The following is a 6,000-nucleotide window of genomic DNA, read 5'->3' as shown; positions in this document are numbered from 1 at the left end:
TGCCGTCTTTGATAAAGGTACCTGCCAGTAACCACGCATTACACGCAACTTGGTGGTGTAACTGGCTTGTCCGATTTTCTCAATAAAGTCCTCCAATTAGGAATTGAATATGAGACCAATTTTGAAATGGCATTGACCTTCCGATAATCCACGCAGAATCATTGAGTCCCGTCTGGTTTGGGAACTAAGATGATCGACGAATACCACTCGCTGTAGCTTGGCTTGAAGATGTCCTCGTCGAGCAAGGCCTCCACCAGCACATGGGCCTGTCTGGCTTTGAAAGGATTAAGCCGATAGGGATGTTGTTTTATCAGAGCGATATTCCCTATGTCTACTTCATGTGCAAAGGCATTAGTCCTCCCCTTCTAATCCTCACATACGTCCTTGTACTGCAGTAACAAATCTTTCAACTGTGTTCTATGCTCCTGACAGCTTACTAACCACTCCTCAAGGACTTCTTCAGTTTTTAATCTATTTTGAGGTGCATCAAAATCCATATCACCTGGATTTGATTCCTCACTCTGCATTGTAGTAACTAAAACCTGTTTGTCCAGTTCTTTCTCTTTAGTATAATACAGTTTCAACATGTTCACATAACATACTCGAGTCTTTTTTATCCTATGTGGCATCTTTATTAGATAGTTCACCTGACTCAACTTTTCCTCAATTTGATAGGGATCACTAAATCTGCCTTTGAAAGGATCTCCTATCACCGGTAACATTTCTAACATGTTATCCCCGAGGGAAAACGTCTGAATCTCAGAGCTTTTATCTGCCACCTGCTTCATTCTACACTGTGCCCTCTTTAAGTGTTGTTTAGCTAACTCACCTACTCTGATACATAATCTAAGTGTGAGATTTCCAACTTTGGACCTGTCAATTTCTCTTCATTTCAAAGGACCTCTCACTTCATAACTGAATATTAACCAAATGGAATGAACTGAGCAGATTCATTTGGGGCATCTGTAATGGCAAACAATGAGTGAAATACTTTTATCCCAATCATTCAGATAACCTTGACAGTATATTCTCAACATGGTCTTCTAGGTTTGATGCCACCAGTCTGAAGGACCCTGGGATTCAGGATGATAAGCACTCGATTTAAAGTGCTTTATATCTAAGCTATCCATCACTTCCTTAAGCAGCCTCACATTAAAATTTGACCCTTGGTCCAACTAAATCTCTCTGGGTAGCCCATACCGTGTGATGAAAGCTACTAGTTCCTCGACTATCCTTTTTGCTTTGATACTCCATAATGGAATTGCCTCAGGAAATCTGGTAAACACATCATTATAGTTAATAAGTACTGGTTCCTACTTTTAGTTCTCGGAGGGGGAACCCTACACAATCAATTATAATCCACGTGAAAGGCTCTTCAAATGTGGGAATTGGCAATAAAGGTACTGGTTTTAATACTGCCTGTAGCTTACCTACCATTTGGCATGTATGACACTTCAGCAAAAGTTCACCACATCCTTCTGCATTCTAGGCCAATAAAAATGTTTTTGTACCTTAGCCTGAGTCTTTCATACCCCTAGGTGACCTCCTACAGGTAGTTCATATACTACCCATAACACCTCCTGTCTGTATACTACCGACAACGTAATCTGGTGCACGTTGACCTATTTCTCCTCTGCACTAACCTGTCGTAGTTTCCATTTTTGCCTTGGGATTCTATCTTTCAGATAATAATTCTCTGCCTCCTTTTCGGATTACACATCCTTTCTCATCGTCTTGCTGTTGTAAGTATCCTAGTCTTCGATCTTTCTTTCCTACACTTCTGCCTGACCCTTTGCCTGTTCAGGTTTTTCCTGCACCATTACTTCAAACAGGGTGTCTGCTATCTAAACCCTGATTCCTTCATCTTTCTCTTTTCACTTCATGCTGTGACTGGTGATAGTGGGATCTAGTTACGTTTTTGACGTTTTTCAGCTCTTGATTTAAGAAGCTGAGTTTCAATGTATTGATGCTGCCTGTTTGGATTTTTATCCTGCTTGTGAGAGAAATTCATGTCAACAATTTAGTCTGGGAAAATACCAGGATACTTCTGTTTTAACTCCTCAGTTTCTTGGTCTTTCTTGGACTTCTCTAAGAAAAGGGTGTCACTTCCACCTTGGATCCTGCCAAATCATTCCCAAGAACAAACTGAATTCCTGGAACTGACACTCTGTCAATCTCTCCCACTGTAACATCCCCAGTCTTGAGCTGGCACTCCAACCTAACCTTACATAGGGGAATGCTTATGCTCATCTATCCCACAAATTACCACACTCTCAGGTCACAGATCAGCAAGAGTGCATATTCACTCGTCTCTTACTTTCAGCGACTAGTTAGATCCTGCAACTCTCGAAAATGATAACTTCTTGTCCTTCTCCCCCTGTTCTTCCTGAACAGATTTTACCTACTGAGGAAGATTCTCTGTAGAGCTCAGGTACCAACTCCATACCCAACCCCTGCCTATGCTGTGCACTCTCCTGCAGCTCCTCTGCTCTTCTTGGGGTCCACTTTACTTTCTTCACTGAAGCCACTGGCTTAGCTTCTTTTCCCATAGTGCCTTTCTTTAATGACCAGCACTTTGAATTTGTGTCCTACTTTACCACTGTGGAGATACCTAAGGCCTTTTATCTCCTTTCAACCTTCTTGGGCTTCTTTTTTATCCTGTGATAAATACTTACTAGTGCTCTCTATTCTTGGTTTAGTAGTGGAGAACCTCCCATTTTCCCAACTTCAATCCTTCACAGGACAAAATTCTGGCCAGAAGCTTGTCTAATGCACCACATGTACTCATCTGCTAATTTTGCTGCCCTTCTCATTTCCTGAACTTTCTGTTCCTCCAGGCAAATTCTTACCATCTGGAAATGAGTTTTTAAATTCCTCCAGCAGAATAGTCTCTCAGAGCCTCAAAGGACTTACCTATTTTCAAAGCATGTACCCATTGATCAAAATGACTATATTTAATTCTTTCAAACTCAACATAAGTCTGACCTCGTTCCTTCTTTGTGTTTCTGAACCACTGTCTATATGCTTTTGGTACCAATTCACAAGCACTTAAAATAGCCTGTTTAACCTCTTCATAATCTCTTGACACCTCATCTGACAAATACCTCACCAGCTCAGCCTACCAGTTTAGTCTGAACTAGCATTACCCATGAATTCTTCGACCACTCCAACTGCCTTGCGAATTTTTCAAATGAAATAAAGAAGGCTTCAACATCTTTCTCATCAAAATGTGGCAGAGTTTTGACATATGTATATGTATGTATGTACCTTGTCTTTTAATCTCCATCCTGTTAACTTGACTTTGCTGACTAAGTCACAACTTCTCAAGTTCAAATTCTCTCTCTCTCTCTATCTTTTTCCTCTTTCTCTCTCTCTCTCTCTCTCACTGTTTATCTTCTAACTCTGGTTTCCTCAATTGTAATTTTAAGGTTTTTTTTATCTCTACTGCACTTGTCTGTTTCTCTGACACACCTACGTGTTTGAGTAACTCCCTAACAATTTCAGCTTAAACCCAAATCTAACTTCTTTGCTAATTCTAAAAGAATGGCCTTTTTCTTTCCTTATAAACTTTCTTGGCAAATTATAGAATCATCTTCAGATCCCTCCACACTGTAGGGAATCTAATCTAATCCTAAAAAACCCATGCATTTTTAAGGGCCATTTCTCTTACTTTTAATTTACTCAATTACAAGTCACCAAAAGTGAATAAACTGCCTCACCTGTTTTATTTAAAGATCCAGAACACTAACCTGCAAGTGTTTAATTCTGTTGAGAACTTTTCATACCCCTAAATCTGTGTCTAAAACAGTTCAAATCCCGGACGAGCCCCCAAACTGTTATGACACAGGGTAAATAATCCTGCTGAATATAAAGTAGCAACACAGAAAAGATTTATCCCGTGTAGTAACCCAGGAAAATTTGAGAGGCCAAGCACTATTCCAAGTAAAAATGAGCAACTATATCTATTAAAGTACAGTAGGGAATAATTAACTAACAACTATTTACAAGTCCTTCCTCTAACCTATCTTTTACCTTACTCTTCTACAATACTTATCGGATAGAACCCCCTGATTAAGATTTTAAAAAACAAAAAATATCTCAAAAACAGGCAACTTTCAATTTTCTCTGCATTCCCGTCTTCTTTTCTTGGGAATTCTGCTTCACAGGTTACTGATTGATAAAGATGGCTTTAAGAGAGCTAATTTTCTGGGCAGTGTGCAGATGTAATTGGCTTGGCAGTTCTCCCTCCAACTGTTCAATTTTCCCTGGCCTTATACCCCAAAAGCATCAGATTGTGTCATTGGCTTTTAAGATTGTCAATACACTCAATTCAAACTGGATTGGCATTTGGTTTTTTGGGGAATAATTTAAACTGATTGGCCTAATTCAAATCTGTATTTTTTTTTGTCTCCAGGCAACTAGCTACCCTAGCTACTCCAGCAGCTGGATCATATGCTTCCATTGTATCTTATTGAGAACACTTGGTGCTGTCACTGCTAGCTTTTAACTCTCTGAAAGATATAGTACACCCACATCTTCATAACAAGTGGCAGATATTGTTTCATTTAGATAAATGCGAGGTGCTGCATTTTGGAAAAGCAAATCCAAGCCAGACTTATACATTTAATGGGAAGGTCCTGGGGAGTGTTGGTGAGCAAAGAGACCTTGGAGTGAACATTCATTGTTCCTTGAAAGTAGAGTAGATATGATAATGAAGAAGGCATTTAGTATGCTTTCCTTTATTGGTCTGAACATTGGATATAGGAGTTGAGAAGTCATGTTGTGGCTGTACAGGACATTGATTGGAATTTTGGAATATTGCTTGCAATTCTGGTCTCCTTCCTATTGGAAGCATGTTGTGAAATTTGAAAGGTTTCAGAAAAGATTTACAAGGATGTTGCCAGGGTTGTAGTATCTGAGCGAAAGGAAGAGGCTGAATAGGCTGTGGCTGTTTTCCCTGGAGCGTCGGAGGCTGAAGGGTGACCTTATAGACGATTATAAAAATCATGAGGGGCAGGGATAGGATAAGGGTGTGGGAGTCTAGAACTAGAGGGCATAGGTTTAAGGTGAGAGGGAAGGGCATAAAAGAGACATAAAGGGAAACCTTCTCACACAGAAGGTGGTGCATATATGGAATGAGCTGCCAGAGGAAGTGGTGGAGGTTGGTACAATTATAGCATTTAAAAGGCATCTGGATGAGTATATGAATAGGAAGGACTCAGAGGGATATGGGCCAAGTGCTGGCAAACGGGATTAGATTATATTAAGATATCAGGTTGGCATGGACTGAACGGTCTGTTTCTGTGTTGTACAGCTCTATGACACTATGACTCTAAATGAATGTATTCAGTTAGGATATACAAAACAACACTAGTTATCCGATCATCAATTATCTGAATTGCGGATTACCCGAACAAGATCTCAAGGTCCTGTAAATGCTTCCTTTTGTTTATGATCAGGTCAGTTATCTGAACAAAATACTCCCCGCCCATCTCATTCGGATAATTGAGGTTCTTCTGTAGTTGGAGGGTATTGGAACTGAAAATCCAGGGATATTGATTTTAGGAAGTATAGGCAAAAAGGAAAAGAAGGTGGGGTAGCATTGTTAGTAAAAGATGAAATCAATCAATTGGGAGGAAGGATATTGGCTCAGAAAATCATAATGTTGTATCTATATAAGTACAGAAAACAAACACCAGGGGACTGAAAACATTGGTGTGGTGTTTTCTATTGGCCTGCAAACAGAAGTGGAGATGTATGGGAGAATATTAAACTGTCAATTAGAGATGCATGTAATAAGAGTACAATTGTAATTATGGGTAACCTTAATCTACAAGTAGATTGGACTAACCAAACTAACAATAATAGTATGGAGGAGGATTTCTTAAAATGTATGTGTAATGGTTTTTGACCTGAGGAAGCAACTAGTGAGCAGGTTATCATGCACAAAGAATTGTGCGATGAGAAAGGATTAATTAACAATCCTATTGTGTGGGGTCT

The sequence above is a fragment of the Hemiscyllium ocellatum genome, chromosome 10 (genome assembly GCF_020745735.1).
Source record: "Hemiscyllium ocellatum isolate sHemOce1 chromosome 10, sHemOce1.pat.X.cur, whole genome shotgun sequence".
In the NCBI taxonomy this organism is placed as follows: Eukaryota; Metazoa; Chordata; class Chondrichthyes; order Orectolobiformes; family Hemiscylliidae; genus Hemiscyllium; species Hemiscyllium ocellatum.
This window is presented reverse-complemented; position numbering follows the sequence as displayed.